Below are 18,491 nucleotides of genomic sequence, written 5' to 3'. Positions count from 1 at the left end.
GACAAGGCTTTGTGTTTTTGTTGATTGGTTTGGGGTTTTTGTTTTTTATCAACCTTAGCATCTAGCACAGAGGTGTGCCTTAACGTGCTGTGCTGTGTTTAGTCACTCAGTCATGTCTGACTCTTTATGACCCCATGGACTGTAGCCTGCCAGGCTCCTCTGTCCATGGGGATTCTCCAGGCAAGAATACTGAAGTGGGTTGCCATGCCCTCCTCCAGGGGATCTTCCCAACCCAGGGATCAAACCCAGGTATCCCGCATTACAGGGGGGTTCTTTACCATTTGAGCCACCAGGGAAGCCCATGCCTTAATAGAGACAAGTAAAAAAAGTTTTCATTGGTTGGTGTTGGGTATCATTAAGCACAGCTAAACCAATGTGATTCCTCTTCCTCAGTCCCAGAGCATCTGCTGACTACAAATACCCTAAAGTCTTTTTCCAAATTCTCTATATTTTTCACATAGATACAAACAAACACTCACAAAATCAGCCACTACCATAATATTCCTATAACTGCAGTTCTTTAAGAGGGATTTCAAAGCCAGCAGCATCTTCTCTTGTTAATTTTTTACAGCCCATGGAAAGGTAGTTCTCTTACAGGAAATGTCACTTCAAAAAATGTTTTTAAGATTTTATTTCTTTGGATTTGATCTCATAACATAATCTTTTTTCTGCTTATAAAACCTTCAGTTTTGGCAGATAAACTTGCTACACTTCATTTTATTATTTTATTGATTTTGCTTAAGCTTAGTTTGTTAAGTAAAGATTTTTTTTTTAACTATTGTCTTTTTCAATTCAGTCCTGCGTTTCTTCCCTGAAGGTTAGTAAAACATTTGTATTTGTTAGCAAAAATACAAGTGGGTGAAGCTGGTCCTTGAACCTAACTTGTAAATAAGAAATAAAGACTTGTGCTACAGAAAATAGTATTTGTGACTCATATTGGACTACAAAACTACAAATCTGGATTTGTTCACTAAACACCCTCAATTGCCTATATTCATCCAATCATCCTATTATATATCAAATCATTATAAAGTGAATATTATTGCAGAGAATAAATACCATGCTATCAAGAGCTATTAGTCTAAAATGGACAGATGTAAAACATATCCCCAAATTAGTACAAATCAAAGTATCAGCGGTTATAGATGTGCACATTCCAAATATTATCTGCTGATGAATATGTTTAGACAGATCTATAGAAATAGGTCGATTTATACACCAACCACACATACACATGCAACCAAATAAATGTTTGTGTCCTCTCAGAATTCACATGCTGAAATCCTAACCACCATGCGATGGTATTGGAAGGGGAAGCCCTTGGAAGGTGATTAGGTCATGAGGTGGAGCCCTCATGAACTGGATTAGTACCCTTTAAAAAGTGACTTCCCACACTTCCAATGCAGTGGGCGTGTGTAGCATCCCTGGCTGGGGAACTAAGATCCCATGTGTCTTGTGACCAAAATAAAATAAAAAAATTACAAAGTGACTCTAGAAAGCTCTCTTGCCTCTTCTGCTATGTGAGGACACAAGAAACTAAGCACGAAGTCTGCTGGCACCTTGACCTTGGGCATCCTAGCCACCAGAACGGTAAGAAATAAATGCTTATTGTTTAAGCCACCTGTCTCTGGTTGTTTTATAACAGCAGTCCACACATACTAAGACCTACATATCTATAAGAAGACAGACATAGCAACATAAAACATCTATCACTAAGTATTGAAAAAAAAAATTTTGGCTGAGCCACATGGCTTGCAGGATCTTATTTCCCTGACCAGGGATCAAACCCCTGGCAGTGAAAGTACCAAGTCTTAACTACTGGGCCACCAGGGGATTCCTCTCTATCACTGACTTTTGATTTCATAAGAAGAGAATGAACTGAGTACCTACAATATAGATCAGATACAGTGCTATCTAAGTGGGGGTGTTTGCCCAGCTTTTATAGCACACTTCAATCTGGAATAATAAAATAACTGAGGCAAAAGTCCTCTGTGATGTCACCTGCTGACCCCTTCAGAAGAGGCTGCTTCTCCTTCACGGGGCACTTACCTCTCCCACCACCTTACTCACCTCAGACATTGCGGGACTCATCCTCTCATCAGGCCTCAGAATTTCTAAACCCACCATCTCCACTGGATTCAGGCTCCCTTCTGCTCAGCATGACTCTAATCCATCTGCTGATGTTCAGATACCAACACTGATGCTGTGCTCTTGCTATGGCCCAAAACATGGGTGCAAGGCCTGGGCCACCAACTTGTGGTACCTTCACTAAGTTCCTTTACAACTACCCTGCGTGCCAGGGTTCCCTATCCTGGATTCCCACACCCCAAACACCACTGCAAAATTGGAACAAGCAGAGCAACAAATGTTCCTTGTTTTTTGCCTTGCCATTTGACGAGCAGCGCTCATTGGAAGACACTTTCGAAACCTCTAGATAAGCAAGTTCTATGAGACGTGAGTGCCAAGTTCAGGTTTTGACCTTTGGCAAGTTCACTGTTCGCTGCCAACCTATTCTGTCAAACACCAGAGGACATGCTCACATTTCTATTTCCTTGTCTGCTTGCTCACTGATAGGGCACCCCTGAAGGTCTTTGGCTGCTCCTTTGGTTTTCCTGGTTAGCATGGAACATGCTGTTCATTTGATCAGTTCAAAGCACTGTGCTGGCCAAGCAGAGAGGTTAATCATATGTTACCCATCAGATTATACCAAAACTCCAAGATTTACGCCTCCTTGAATTAAAAATCAGAAAATAGTTAACTTTAATACAGTAAGTACCCTATATATGAACGTTCAAGTTGCAAACTTTCAAAGACGTGAATGCGAGTGCCAGCCCCTGTGTGCCAGCCCCTGTATGCCAGCTGTTGCACTGTACTTTTATGCTTTTCAGTGTACTGTGCTATAAGATTAAAAATGTTTTTTATTTTTTCTGTTTGTTTTTTATGTACATGTTATTTGTATGAAAAGTATTATAAACCTATTATGATATGAACCTATTACACACACAATGTATAACCGACTGTGTTAGTTGGGAATCCTAACTCTGTGGGATTGAAGAACAAACTGGACTCACAAATGCATTCTTGGAATGGAACTCATTCATATGTAGGGAACTTACTGTACTTTCTTCACTGAGAGCAACTATTACATTGAACAAAATGAAAATGTTATTTCTATCTATCAAAAATGGCAGAAAAGCAGCTTTTAGAATGGTTCAACCTAAGAATAATTTCTCTTTAAAGTGCATGATGGAGAAAGCGATGGCACCCCACTCCAGTACTTTTGCCTGGAAAATCCCATGGATGGAGGAACCTGGTGGGCTGCAGTCCATGGGATCTCGAAGAGTCAGACATGACTAAGCGACTTCACTTTCACTTTTCACTTTCATGCATTGGAAAAGGAAGTGGCAACCCACTCCAGTGTTCTTGCCTGGAGAATCCCAGGGACAGAGAGCCTGGTGGGCTGCCGTCTATGGGGTTGCACAGAGTCGGATACAACTGAAACGACTTAGCAGCAGCAGCAGCAAAGTATATGATATCTTAATGAGCCCTTGTCATAGGATCAAAATCATTTCTGAACAAAAAAGAATTTTAGAGTGCTGTAGTTCCACAGACTAGCCTTGCTTTGGCCAATAGTTATTTTATGATTATAGGATATTTTGAACATTTTTATACTCATTAATACTAAACTTCTTTGACCTGTATGAAACTATGATATAAATATTTCTACTTCAGAAAGCTAAATTATTTTAGTAAATAAATGGCCAATGAAATGCAACTAAAAAGAAATGCACACTTTACAGCTCATAAACTCATGAAGTTGTTAAACATGGGGAAAAGATACCTGGTTACAGAGTTCTTGTGTTCCATATGGTAATCAGTTAACATTTAATACTGATGTGAAAGAAATAAAATGACTATTACTTTAGAATTTGCTCTAGCAAAATAGCAGCCTTGACATTGGGAAAAGAGAAAGAAAAATCAAGAAGGCAGAAGAAGAAATTGACTGGAAATCAGCTCACATCCCTTATTAACCAGGAGCATATGTGGTCTGCTGCCCATCACCAATGAGTCAACAAATACCAATAAGGGGTTGGGTCCCTAGTGGCTTTGAAACCAGAGAGCTTGGATTTGAGCCCAGACCTAATTCTTGCACAGCAGCCTTAGGAAAAGTATTGAAGCTGTCAAAACCTCAACTTTGTAATCTATAAAATAATAATAGCATTATCCAGCCTCAAGGGATCTACCACGATGAAATGAGATAGTGGATGTAAAGTTCTTGGCTCAGGACTTAAAATTTAGGAAGTCCTCTACATAGGTTATACTACCTATTACTGTCTTCTTCCAAGTATGTGCTAGGCAATCAAGATAGAGAGATGAAAGAAGAGTCCCTCCCTGGGAGTACCTAGGAGTGCTGCTGAGATTAGAAATTTGACTGCAAATTTATTTATTTTTTAATTAAGTTTCACTGTGTTTATATAAAATAAAAGCTAATTAAGTTTCACTGTGTTCATATGCCAAATGATCCTAATAAGATAGCACAAGAGCATCACATTGAGAAAGCACCCAGGATAAGCACAATCGAATCATTTGCTCAGTACTAACGAACATCACTTCCTCCTTTGACAAGTTTAATACTATCCACAGTGTTCTCACATGGAGAGAAAATGTTGAGCTTAGGGGAATTACCGGATTTGTGAGGAGTGATTATTATACACAGAAGGTTATTATACACAGGAGGTATTGGAATATAATCACTGTCACCAGATTTCCCTTCTCAATAAGAGAAACTTCCCAGGGACGTCAAGTGCATCTGACGTCAAATGCATTGCCATTGAGCTAGAGCCCTTGAACCCGGGACTGTGTCCCTTTTGCATTTACTCTAAGATCAGAGTGTCAGATGACCAAACTTCTGTTAGGCATGTAACCAATGTATTTTCAAAGGTTATTTTGAAAGGCCAACCAAATAGTACAATGCACTTTTTCCAGAACAGCAACAGTTTAGAACAAAGGAAACAACTTTACGAGGGGTTGTCCATGTCATGGCTCTGGCCTCCATCTTCTCTTTCCCCTCCTCCTCCCCCTCCCTCTTCTCCTCTCCCTTCTCTACATCTACTCTGGCCTCCCCGCTGTTCCCCAGACACACTGGGCCCACTTCTGCCTCAGAGATTTTGAATTCGCTATACCCTCGGCCTGCAATGTTCTTCCCCTGGGATGTGCCCAAAGTTTGCTCCCTATCTCCTTTAGGTCTTTATTTAAACCTCACCTTCCTTCCCTGAACTAATGTTTACAATCTTCTTGTTAAGAAAGTCTCTTTGTATCGCCCTTCCTGGCTTTACATTTTTTCCTCAACAGTGATAGCACCTGACATACTATATTTTTTAACTTGTCTGCCTCTCTTGGTCACCTGTGAGCTCCAGGAGGACACTGATTGTGTTGTGCTACCTTTTGTTTGCTATTATCTCACCACGGCCTAGAACAGTGTCTGGCCATAGTAGGCACTTCATAAATATTTGTCAAAAGAAAAGATAAAAGCCAGACAACATCAACAGGAGAACACAGACACAGAAACACAGCTCTAAATTTTGTGAACTCCAAGCTGCTGGGCAGTAGGAAAACAGTGCACTGGGCAGCTGGGTCTAAACAGAGCCTCAGGCTCCGACCTTCCATGCGGTCACCAGGACATGGCACTTCTCTACGCCTGTGACCGTCATTTACATATCGTCTTTCAGCTCAAATGTACACTTCTATTCTTTGCTCAGTAATGCTGAGCAGGGAGTCTACAGCTACGCTTCCCAGGCCCCTTCATCCTCAGGCTTCCTGTTGGGTCCTGCCATTAGGGAAACACAGAGAAGGAGTGGAGTGACCAGAAGAGCAGGGGGTCTTCCTCTGTCTTGCCCATTCCGTCAGCATGTGCCCCAAAAGGAGTGCCCGTGCTGGCTCACGCTTCTCTTCTTATACCTGAACCTGCTGCATCCTGCCTCTTGGGGGTGTCAGAAGCAGTCACACGCCTCACACGCCTTGCAGCTCAGAATCCAGACCTTTTGTGTTCCTCTTCTCCATTTTTTCCTAAGCCCTAGAGGTACCTCCTTCCTACAGCTCCTGTCTCTCACTTACCTCAGAAATATTTGTTGTTGTTGCTCTAATTTGTATAACCAATTTTTATATCAAATTTCTCTGCTAAACATCTACTGTGATTTCTATATTTGTCATATCTCTGTGAAGATTTACACATCTTACCTGTAATATGGAAAGTCTCTTTTGGCTACAGGGTTACAACATCTAGATCTGAGGTTGGCAAACTTTTTCTTATAGGTGATGGTTTAGTCTCTAAGTCATGTCTGACTCTTGCAACCACGTGATCTGTAGCCTGCCAGACTCCTCTGTCCACGGGATTTTCCAGGCAAGAATACTGGAGTGGGTTGCCATTTCCTTCTCCAAGGGATCTTCCTGACCCGAGGATCAAACCCAGATCTCCTGTGGTGCAGGCAAATTCTTTACTGACTGAGTTACCAGGGAAGCTCCTTTCTTATAAGGCCAGATGCTAAATATTTTAGGCTTTGCAACCTCTCAGGTTGGCCATTGCAGCCTGAAAACAGCCACGGACCACAGGTAAATGAATGGATGTGGCTGTATTCCAAATAAAACTTAACTTGCAAAAATAGGCAGTCAGCCCTGGCTATGGCTTGATGACCCTATCTGGACATTCCTCGGAATGGTCAGCAACCATTCTGAAAAAAAAAAAAAAAAAAAATGCTGCCAAGATCAGTTAGAAATATAGAAGCTGATATTGAAATTCTAATTGTCTTGAAACAACACAACTATCAACATAAGACTTCAATATATATGGCAGAGAAGTGAAATTGGCATGTCTCAAATTTCAGCTCAAGATGGAAATATCTATAGCCACTGGTGAAGACATGCAAGGCTGAAGACACTGCCTGAACTAAATCCAGTTCACCCTGCCTTCTCCCCAGTGAAGAGCCAGGAGGCTCTGCACACACAGGAAGCCAGCATAAACAGGACCTCAGGATGGCTTTATTCCTTTCTGAAATGCAAATTGTCCTATTTTTAAAAAAATTCTGATTATAGTCACTCCCTCACCCTTTGCTAGGACTCTTCTGAGAATAAAGAAACTGGATAATAGTGGCCAAAATTAATATTGACAAGGCTTTTATTCCTCACTATGTTGACTGACTTTAATCAGTGTAATCCAAGGTGATGAGAAACAGTTGAAAGTTAGAAACATCTTAACTGTATAAATAAATGACCCAGAGGCCTGTGGAACAAGCTACTATTTTAGCAAAGGGCTGGTTTCTCTTGAAAAATAGTCAGTAGCTGTAGTGAGACATCAAAGCTAAAAATGATTAGTTTGGAGAGAAAACTGATTAGAGAACATCTCATCTGGGGAAGCTGAAAGCTCTAATACTTTGTCACTGAAGAACTCTCCAGAAGGATTTATAGGTATAATCAGCAAGACTACTCTCTGTGACACCTGTTTGTCTTCCAAGAGATGAAGAAAATGATCACTGGAAAACAAAACTACCACAGACATTGCCCTTTCCGGCATTCACCCAGCAAAACTTTCAAGAGTGTGAGACAAGTATTATTATAGTACATGCCTCTGGGACTGTTAAAATTTTGTAATGTTAAAAATATATACAGAGGGAAAAGTGAAAGTGTTAGTTACTCAGTTGTGTCCAACTCTTTGCAACCCCATGGAGTGTAGCCGGCCAGACTTCTCTGTCCATGGAATTCTCCAGGTGAGAATACTGGAGTGGGTAGCAGTTCCCTTCTCCAGGGGATCTTTCCAAGCCAGGGATCAAACCCAGGTCCCCTGCATTGCAGGCAGATTCTCTACCATCTCAGCCACCAGAGATATAAACAATAATCATTACAAAGGCTCACAGAGACCTTCCGTGTGCTATTCTAGCACCACACACTTATTAACTTATTTTCATCCCCATTTTACAGGAAAGGAAACTGAGGTGTAGATAAAAACCAGACCCAAGTCCCATGACTAGTAAGCCCTAGGCAATAGAGTTCTGAAGCCTGTGGTCATAACCACCATTGTAAACAACCTAAGTGTTCAGCAGGGTGAGGTACATGGTAAATGCTTGCTGGAAGTTTCTGTGAGTTAGCATAGATGCATTAGACTTTATAGAAGTGTCTAGATGAAATGCTTGCAAATAATCTAAACAGGCAGCTTGGTAGTATCATTTGAACCTGGGACAGTAGATAGATTACATTAGAATATAATTTTTTCTAGTGCTTTGAAGTCAAAGGGGCACTGATTCTTTCTGTATACCCTAAAATTTTCTCCCTGGAGTGTTATTAAGGATGGCAACTCTATGACTTCTGGAAAGAAAGTTGTAGCACCATCTTCTCTTCCAACTCATAACTCTCATCTTTTCCCTACACTCATGAAAAGTAGTCATGCAAGCTTTATAACTGGTTTCTTTTCTTCCTGCCTTTTCCCCTTGTTTCCTAGATTTTAAATATAACAAATCTTGAATAACTCAGGCCCTGCAGTACACATGTTCAAAAGAGTATGAAGTTTTCCAGTGAAAAGATTCAATGATTCCTCCTTTAGAGCAAAAGCCACCATAGGGGCTTGCTTTTTCCTGGGCTTTCCACTTCTGGCTGTCCGTCCTGCCATTTTTTTAACCCTTTCCTTGGCACTTGGAGTCAGAAATGGGCCTGCCTCGGGCTCAGATCCTGGTTCCTCTTGACTTCTTAGAGGCTCTGAGGTTTTTCATCTCTTCTCCCACATCATCTTCACTTCCTTTTCATTGCTTACTTCTGTCCTGGACTTCCCAGGTGGTTGCTAGTGGTAAAGAATCCATCTGCCAACACAGGAGATGTGGGTTCGATCCCTGGGTCAAGGAAGATCCTCTGGAGAAGGAAACGGCAACCCACTCCAGTATTCTTGCCTGGAGAATCCTGTGGACAGAGGAACCTGGTGGGCTGCAGTGCATGGGGTTGCAGAGACTTGGACATGACTGAGCAGCAGCTCTCTGTTAGCATGCACAGGGTACACCCATGTCAAACAAACACTGACCTTGCTGCATCCTGTAGCCATTTCCTTATTTCTTCTCTTGAACTTAGCAAATTTCTGAAATAAACAATCCACATCTGTGGTCTTCAGTTTTTCACGGTCCCTCTTCATGCTCTGGAATTACCCTTTGCTCCATCCATCACACTTTGCTACCCCGTCATCTTCTTTGGTGTTTATTACCTATACCAAATTGTTTGCCAGTTAATCAAGTAATTTTCTATGGTTAGTTAAAAATTTAATCTGAACAGTCACATCTTAAGTAGACTGTAAGTAAGCTGAAAGGCTGAATTTATTTTATTGAAAAGCTGCTAGCACTGTATTGTATGAATAGGTAAGCATGATCTAGTGGTGGATGACTTGGCCCCATATTTATGAAAGAATTTTAATAAGAATTAAAGTAACATTTAAAAATGTTCATCAAAAATATGTTTTTACATGAGCTCTAAGATAATTTCTTTATCTCACCAAATGTTTATCAAGCTGTACTGGGCTGAGTGGGCTTTCCTGGTGGTGCTAGTGGTAAAGAACCCACCTCCCAGTGCAGGAGACATAAGAGATGTGGGTTCAATCCCTGGGTAGGGAAGATCACCTGGAAGTGGGCACAGCAACAGAAGAGGCTGGTAGGCTATGGTTCACAGGGATGCACAGAGTCAGACATGACTGAATAGACTTACCACCACCAGCACCACTGCGTTGAGTAGACCCCCCAAAATCTTTATGTCCACGAAAACCTCAGAAAGTTGACTTTATTTGGAAATAGGAGTTTAGTAGATGTAATTAGTTAAGTTGAATGATGTCATACTGCCTACTGTAGAGCACAGGGAACTGTGCTCAAAGTTACATGGCAGCCTGGGTGGGAGAGGAGCCTGGGGGGGAGTGCATACACACAGACGGATGGCTGAGTCGCTTTGCTGTGCACCTGAAACCATCAACATTGTTAATCAGCGATACTCCAATCTAAAATAAAAATATAAAAAATGAAGTCACGCTGGCCTGGTCATACTGACTGGTGTCCTTATAAGACAGGCTTTTGCTGACTTGGAAAATGAAGAGGATCATGCAGAAAGAGAGGGAAGAAGGCCATGTAACAATGAAAGGGAAAATCGGAGTCATAGAGCTACAAGTCAAGGAGCATCAAGGATGGCTGGTAACCATCAGCAACCGGAAGAGGCAAGGAAGGTCTCCTTCCCCAGAACCTTCAGAGAGAGTACAGCCCTGATGACACCTTGATTTTGGACCTCGGGGCTTCATAACTGTGAAAAGAATATTTTTGCTGTTGTTGCCATAAGCCCCTCAATGCACGGTAACCTGTTACAGCAGCAGTAGGAACGTGTCCAATGTCCTCAAGGTTCTGAGCACTAGAGACTGGAGTGGACAAAACACGAAGAATTCCTGCCCTCATGAAGCTTACATTTTAATGGGAGTGTGGAGATACAGGAGCAAATAGTAGGTAAATAATGCCTTTTGTTGTTTTTCCCAGGTGGCTCATTGGTAAAAAAATCCACCTGCCAATGTAGGAGACTTGGGTTCCTGGATCAGGAGGATCCCCTGGAGAAGGAAATGGCAACCTACTCCAGTATTCTTGCCTGGAAATTCCATGGACAGAGGAACCTGGTGGGCTACAGTCCATGGGGTTGCAGAAGAGTCAGACATGACTGAGTGACTAAAACAACAACAAAAATACCCTTTATGAACTGGATAAAATAGAACAGTTTATCTGTGCTTTTTATGAGAAACTTGGGAGTAATTGCCCTCAGATATTTCTGATCCACTCCATTTTCTGATTTGTATCTTAAATGTTACAAACTCAATTCTTTCATATTCTTAATCATTTTGGATGCCAAGAGAAAGCAAGTGCTGGGCTCAAAATTCCTTCAGGACCAAAAAAAGGCAGCATCAAAACACCCTGTTTTACAATAAATTCATTTGGTTAGGAAAAAAAAGAGAGAAGAGAAGGAGAGAGTTATGTGATCAGATTCTTTAGAGATCAGAGCTAGCTTGACATCTATTTTCTTTTGTTAGCAAATTAAAATTTTCCAATGTAATTAAAAATGAGAAATCATAGAATATCTGATATGCCCACATAGACCTCCCCTTTCTTTCTTTTAGAATCTCCAGTTCAACTCAAGTAATTCCCTTTCCCCTTCCAAGGGCTAAGGAAAGAGCTTCTTCCTGGTGCTAAAAGATGAGTCTTGATTTATCTAGTCCAAGCATGTCAATCCATTTCCCTTGCCAGAGATCAGTTTAGAATAGACAAGTGACACAAATCTGGCCAAGGAGACATGCGGGAAAGTCTGCCTTGGGCCAGGGGACTTCTGGAAATAGTTTTCCTCCTTGATACAGAGATTGTGAATGAGGAACAGCAATCTCTCTGCCTTGTGAAATGGCTGTGTGAGCAAATGATGTGTTGCTGCAGCTCAACCTGAGAGGACAAGCTTGAGAATGAAAGTCAGCAATATGAGAACAGCAGAGCTGAAAGCGACCTCAAGCTCTTGAAGAGGTTGGGAGGACCACTGCAACTCTAGAACTGTCCTCCTTCTGCACCTCCAGTTACAGAAGACAGTAGCAATAAGGCAATGTCTGTGTTCAGTCACTCAGTGATGTCTGACTCTTTGTGACCCCATGGACTCTAGCTCACCAGGCTCCTCTGTCCATAAGGCTTCTCCAGACAAGAGTACTGGAGGAGATTGCCATGCTCTTCTGCAGGGGATCTTCCCAACCTAGGGATTGAACCTGCATCTCTTTTGTCTCTTGCATTGGCAGACAGATTCTTTACCACCTGCACCACCTGTGAAGTAATAATGAAATAGTAAGACTCTATAGTTTAAATCGGAGAAGGCAATGGCACCCCACTCTAGTACTCTTGCCTGGAAAATCCCATGGACGGAGGAGCCTGGTGGGCTGCATTCCATGGGGTCGCTAAGAGTCGGACACGACTGAGCGACTTCACTTTCACTTTTCACTTTCATGCATTGGAGAAGGAAATGGCAACCCACTCCAGTGTTCTTGCCTGGAGAATCCCAGGGATGGGGGAGCCTGGTGGGCTGCCGTCTATGGGGTCGCACAGAGTTAGTTGGACATGACTGAAGCGACGCAGCAGCAGCAGCAGAATTTAAATAACTTTGGGCCAGATATTTTGTTACTTGCAGCCAAAAGTATTCTATCTGACACAACTTTCATACAGAATTAGGATGGGGGGAGGGGTTTTACGTTTTTGAGAGCTAAACACACAGGTGAACTGCAATCCTGGGAGCCAGTTTACTCTCATGGCCCCAAGGTTGGAAGGATTATATCCAGGCTCAGTAATTATTAACTCTTTATGCCTGGTTGGTTTCCATATGAACTTTCCTGGGCAGCATTTATCATGTTCTCTGTAGACCTTCCACAGCACTTTGATCATTTACTAGAAGGCCGCTTAGGGCTTTTTATTATAGTTAATGTTTATGCTTCTTTTAATATTGTGAATTATTTGAGGGCAAGGGCCATGTCTATTATTTTTATATCCCCAGTGATCAACAAAGTGCCTGATGTAGAAAATACTCAATAAATATTTGCTGGATTAAAGAATGACCTTATGTTGACAGGCTGGGTGAGTAATGTAGAAGGCCCTCAGAGCCCTGTCTTGGAAAGTGGAAATGTATCCAAGTATGATGAGAGAGTTAGGGGAACCACGGCAGATTAGCTCTTGTGGCAAGCATAGAACCATGAGGGCAAAAGAAAGTTCTCCATTGGGCCTGGAACAGCCAGTCAATTGTTCAGGGAGTCATCCTTATGTCTTCTTCCACTGATACCATCCTGTCCAAGTAATCATCATCTCTCACCGGGATAAATCACTCCCTACCCTGCACCATGATCTAGGCCAGAGTCAAAGACATTTTAGAAATACAAACAAGATCAGGCCACATTCATGCTTGAAACAGAGAAACTCCTTCCTGTGTCCCTCTGTGTTCTTGATCGCTTGTGCTTATTAATGCAGACAGTTAGCTAAAGCAAATGGTTTATCATTAAGTTTGAAAAGATTTCCTAGGAAGTTGTGACTTTGAAGTGCAGTACACAACCGCAAGTATAGTACTTGGCAAAAATAAAACAGCTAACTCAGAAGTGCTGATTTTGTAGTTTCAGTTTGCTCTCAGATTGAGAGACACACCCTCTTTGGGAGGTCACAAGGGACCTCTGAAGACTAAAGGTAAAAATATTTACAAGATAATTGGTTTACAGTAATGAAAGCCATAAAGCGATGATAAGTCATTAAGTTACAAAAGTTGCCACCAAAGTAATTCTTTAAAACAGTATTCATGGAAATCAGTGGCTTCCCAGCTGGCTCAGTGGTAAAGAATTGCCTGCCAAAGCAGGAGACACAGGAGACAGGGGTTTGACCCCTGGCTCAAAAAGATCTTCTGGAGGAGGAAATGGCAACCCACTCCAGTATTCTTGCCTGGGAAACCCCATGGACAGAGAAGCCTTGCGGGCCACAGTCCATGGGGTCGCCAAGAATGGGACACGGTTGAAGTGACTGAGCATACATGGAAATCAGCAGACTTAGGGAAGGTTAGAAGTCACAGGATCTGAATTCCCAAGTATTAGTACTTCCTCCCAAAGCACTAAACTTCTATGCCTCAGTTTTATTCCGTGTACCAAGTCAGGAAATGAATACCTTCTCTGACCTGGATTGTTTTGTGAGGATCAAATGAAATGATATAACATGCATTAGAAGCATGTGTAATCCAGTCCAAGGACTAAACCTGGACCAACTATCGCCACTGAAAACACCTATAAGACCAGTCAGAAGAGAGGTGACAAAGAATTCTCTGGTGATAAAGAATCTGCTGTGCAGTTCAGGAGATGCCTGTTCAATCCCTGGTCCAGGAACTAAGATTCCCACGTGCTGCAGGGCAACTAAGCCTGCTTGCTTCAACTAGAGAAGACTGTGTACCACAATGAAGAGACCAAGGGCCACAAGGGAGTACAGTCAGCACAGTCAAAAAAAAAAAAGAGTGGCATGCAGTTCTGGACTGGGAGCCATTGCTTCTCTACAGCTTTGTGTAGGAACAGAGGCAGCAGCGGCAATTACTTTCCCCCAGAACACTTAGCATTCAGGGATGAGCAGTCATGAAATGAAATACAGTCATATAGAGACGAAGCGGTCACATTAATGCTAATATGGCCACATTAATTTTATACTTAATCACAAAGTACCAACTGTAGAAGCGTGGTGTCTGAGCATGAATCCCAGCTCTGTGGAACTTTGAGCGAGTTCCTTAATCTCTTTGGTAGCCCGCCTCCAAGATGGCCCCACTGAGCCCCACCCCAATATTCACAGCCTGTGCAATGCCCTCTCACTTTGTGTCAGGGTTGGTGTGTATGACCAATAGACCACAGCAGAAGTGGTGGCACAGAACATCTGAGGCTAGGTCAAAAAGACTCTGAGGTTCCCTACTTGGTTGTTCTCTTAGATCCTTCATTCTAAGGGGAGACAGCTGCTTGGAAAGGCCCATTGTTTGGCAGGGAACTGAGGCCTCTGGGTAACAGCCATATAAGAGAGCTTGGATGTGGATTACCCAGCCCCAGTTAAGCCTTCAGATGATGTGTTGACTGTAACCGCATGAGAGACCTTGAGCCAGAATCACCCAGCTAAGCCTCTGACAAATTCCTGACCCACAGAGACTGTGAGATAACAAATATTTGTTTTAAGTTTAGAGACAATTCATTATGCAGTAATAAATAACTAAAGTGCCCTCTCAAGATTTCTCTAAATCTTCTGTAAAACTGGAAATAATAACCTCTGTCAAAGGGTTGTTGTAAGGATCAAATGAGAGGTGTATTGAACACCCCTGCCCAGTACCTGGCACAGAGTGAATCTGTGTTGGTTATTACATCTTTGCACCTTCTCTTCCACAAGGAAGGTGGTCCTGCATGTACTTACTGTCACATTTCCTAGGTTCAGCAGTTTAAGTCTTAAAATTTCAAGCACACTGATCTAGCTCTAGTCAGTCTCTTGATGTCACTTTTCTCTGACCATCGGTTAGGCAAATAGCTTTCCCTTTTTCTGACCTCTTTTAAGACGAGAGGCAAGATGTCTAAGATAGAGAAATTTAAGGCGCATCCTATAGCTAGGGAACCAAAAGCCAAAGTAGCTGGCCTGAAAAAGGCCAACTCACTGACCTCAGGAACACTCTACAAAGCTTGACAACTGAGTGAGCTTGGAGTCAGCTAGAGCTTTTACAGGGCTCTTTGTTTAGAATTCGTCCTCTGAAATATACAAAGCTTTCATTCAGACTTGCTTCTGTGCTTTAAAATCTGGAATAGATCCTGGACTTCCTCAGGCAAACTTCATAGATGTTATCTTTTTTTTTCTCTGATTATTCCTGTCTCCTCCTTCACATTTGGGTTTTCTTTTATTACTGGTGGATGGCAGAGCAGTCAAATTTCCTATGCACTGAAAGAAGATACTGAGGAAATTTACTGCTACAGCAGTGGAAAGAATACAAGAAGAACCGATATGTCTCTATCCCATAACAAAACCCAGTAAGAAAACTATCTGACAAATAACAAAACTCAAAACAATTTGACAACTATTTTAAAAACTCAGCCTATAATATATCATAAAGAGGGAATTAAAGGGATTGCAAATACTGAGTGAGAAAGTTTTATTGCCTCTAAGCCATGAAGATTTCAATTCCACTATGAGTAAATTATTTTTATACATTTTATTGCTGATTCTCTGAAAAACGATGTCTAAATATGCAATATCCTTCTCTCTTAGGATATTTGAGGAATTAAAAACAAAATTCAATCTGTTAGTATATATACAGAAGGAGGTAAACTTTTGATATTACCTGGTGAAATGCATAATTCCTGACCTCAAGAAGCTTTTATTCTAAAAAAGTACTGTGAACAGTATTAAGCTCACACCTTCGTCTTTCTCTGTCTCCATCTCTCTCTCTGCTCCAAGTGTGTCCAGAGTTCTGCCTAAGTCAGCTCTTCATATGGAAACACTTAACCTTTTAAACCAACCTCTCTGGGGGATGAACTTGAGTTTGCTCATTTCTTCTTCCTTTTTCTCTTGGCTTTTTAATACTTTGCTTTCCACGTAATCCAAAACTTTATTTTGTTGTTCTATCAAAATCTTTCTTCCTTTCCTCTTTCCTTCTTTCTTTTTTTCCCCCCACTTCCTTTCCTTTTCATTTATATTTCCTTTCTCCCATCTCACTTCTTCTCTTCCTTTCTGGTTTTGACTTTAAAACCTTGATGGACAATATCGAGGGATGCTTCTTGGGTGACGTGTCTGGATCCTTTGTAAAAAGGTTATCCCTTATTGTGGTTCAGAAATGGTATTGGTGGCTTGGCAAAAAAGCTGAGCTTTTATCTTTGTTCCTTATGATAATGGAGGAGTTGAAACAAGATAATTTCCTTTTTCTCCTCAAATATACATACATGCCAATTAAGAAATACAAGAGAAAAGTAATTTGATTGTCTAAGTGTAAATAAAGCACACAATGAAACCACATCTCCACCAGTAGTTTAAGAGGAGTTCTCAGCCACCCTATCCCCTTCCTCCCTATGTTTCCAATTATCAAAGTCTAATCATACACATTTCTGAGTATCCCTATAGCCTCCAAATTCTACTCTGCATCATCAATCTCCTGGTCACTTCCTTTTCTTCCCCTCCAGCCTTGTCCCATGTCCGTCCACCTTCCCACTGTCCTGCTCCACATTGCAGGCACACTAAAATTTTCCATCATTCACAGGTTAAAGTCCTGCCGCTCACTCTTCTTTCTTGCTAAGAGTCCTCGTAGGATCCCAGATAGAGGAGGTGATATTGTGTCTCTAAGATGACTCACAAGTCATTCTAAATTTTCTTGAAAACTTACCTCCAGGAATTGATATTAACCCTTCAGGCCTCCCCACAAAAGAAACCTCTTGTGAGACATCTTTCCCAGAAGCGATCTTCCTAACACTCTGAGAAGTTTGCTCAAGCCTCTCTAAACTTCCTCACTGCATCATAATAAAAGTTAGGTGGAGACACGTGAACCTCTCTGGAAGTCCCCTTCAAGAGAATGTCTTTGAAATCTTTGTTCAAATTTCATCTGGAGAAGAGACTAGGTATGGTTTAAGGGAAATGGTGAGACAGTCCCTCCCCAGTCTGTATACTCCTTCCAGCAAAACAAAATCTCTGTAGTTAACTTAAACAAACCCCACAGAAGTCAGCTGCATGACTCAGGCCCCTAACTCATTCCACTGCCATCTCAAGTGACTTATTATCAAAGTTTGCTGTTCCTTTCAACTTTCTTGAAGGGAAGTTCTGATAATTATAGTTTCATCCATTCTGCCAAGGAGGCCTGGGTGCCTCACAATATGTTAGAGATGAACAGACTATCCAGGTTACTTTGATTTGTTTGCATATCTGCTTCCCACTAGCTTGTAAACTTCCTGAAGTTGGACGTCTTTATATTTATAAAATTTAATCTTTGGATTTGCAGCGACCTGCACAGTTCCTGGAACATAATGTAGGTCATGTGAATATTTACTGATTGTATGGGTGACCCATCCTTTCCCCACAGGAAGGCTTTGTGTGTGTGTGGTTGTTTAAATATACAAAGTACCACTTTATGAAAGCAGTTATATTTTAACAGCTTGTAACAAAGAGTTGAGAAAGTGGACAGATGCCCACCATTTAATAGCCTAAAATGGTGGTAGCCATGGGTTTTTTAAGTTACTAAAAGTTATTATCAATAGGTCAACAGACTCAGTTATTTAACCTTTGGCACCTTTGCCCTGGCCCTGAAATTGCTGGCCAAACATGGTTTTTGATGGTTCTACAAACTAATTCTGAACTGTCACTTTGAAATTTAGATAAGACCTCCCAGTATATAAGCACTGTCTACACATTTCCTGGTTGACTAGACCATCAGAGAAGGCACTTCAGTTAGCTGACTAGAATGTGAATATTTAAATGAAAGAACTATTTAAAAGGAAGTAGGGCCAGAGGGAAAGGAAACGGCAACCCACTACAGTGTTCTTGCCTGGAGAATCCCAGGGACGGGGGAGCCTGGTGGGCTGCCGTCTATGGGGTTGCACACAGTTGGACACGACAGAAGCGACTTAGCAGCAGAGGCAGCAGCAGGGCCAGAGGAGACCCAAACTAGTTTTTCTCACTTGTTTGCATCCAATACTGTGCATTTCATTATATGGATGTTTTATATTAAAAACTAGGACTAAACTGAAACAGTGAAGCCAGCTAAAAGAAACCAAGGTGGATTTAAATGAAAGACTCCACTAAAGACAACTGATCCCACCTCCTCTGAATATCGCCATGGACATGGTGATAGTTTCCATCAGCTCTATGGAAAACCACCTGAATTTCACCATGGACACAGTGATATTTTCCATCAGCTTTATGGAAAACCACCTGGGTTCCCTATGGACTTTCTTTTCT

The 18,491-nt window shown here is 41.7% G+C and overlaps 1 protein-coding gene across 1 annotated transcript in view; it reads right to left on the bottom strand.

The window, feature by feature from the left end:
* Nucleotides 1-18,491, bottom strand: part of DPP4 (dipeptidyl peptidase 4) — an 84,906-nt gene that overhangs the window by 64,895 nt on the left and 1,520 nt on the right. The gene's annotated exons all lie outside the window — the stretch shown is intronic.

The sequence above is a fragment of the Bos javanicus genome, chromosome 2, assembly GCF_032452875.1.
Source record: "Bos javanicus breed banteng chromosome 2, ARS-OSU_banteng_1.0, whole genome shotgun sequence".
Classification (NCBI taxonomy): domain Eukaryota; kingdom Metazoa; phylum Chordata; class Mammalia; order Artiodactyla; family Bovidae; genus Bos; species Bos javanicus.
This window is presented reverse-complemented; position numbering and strand designations above follow the sequence as displayed.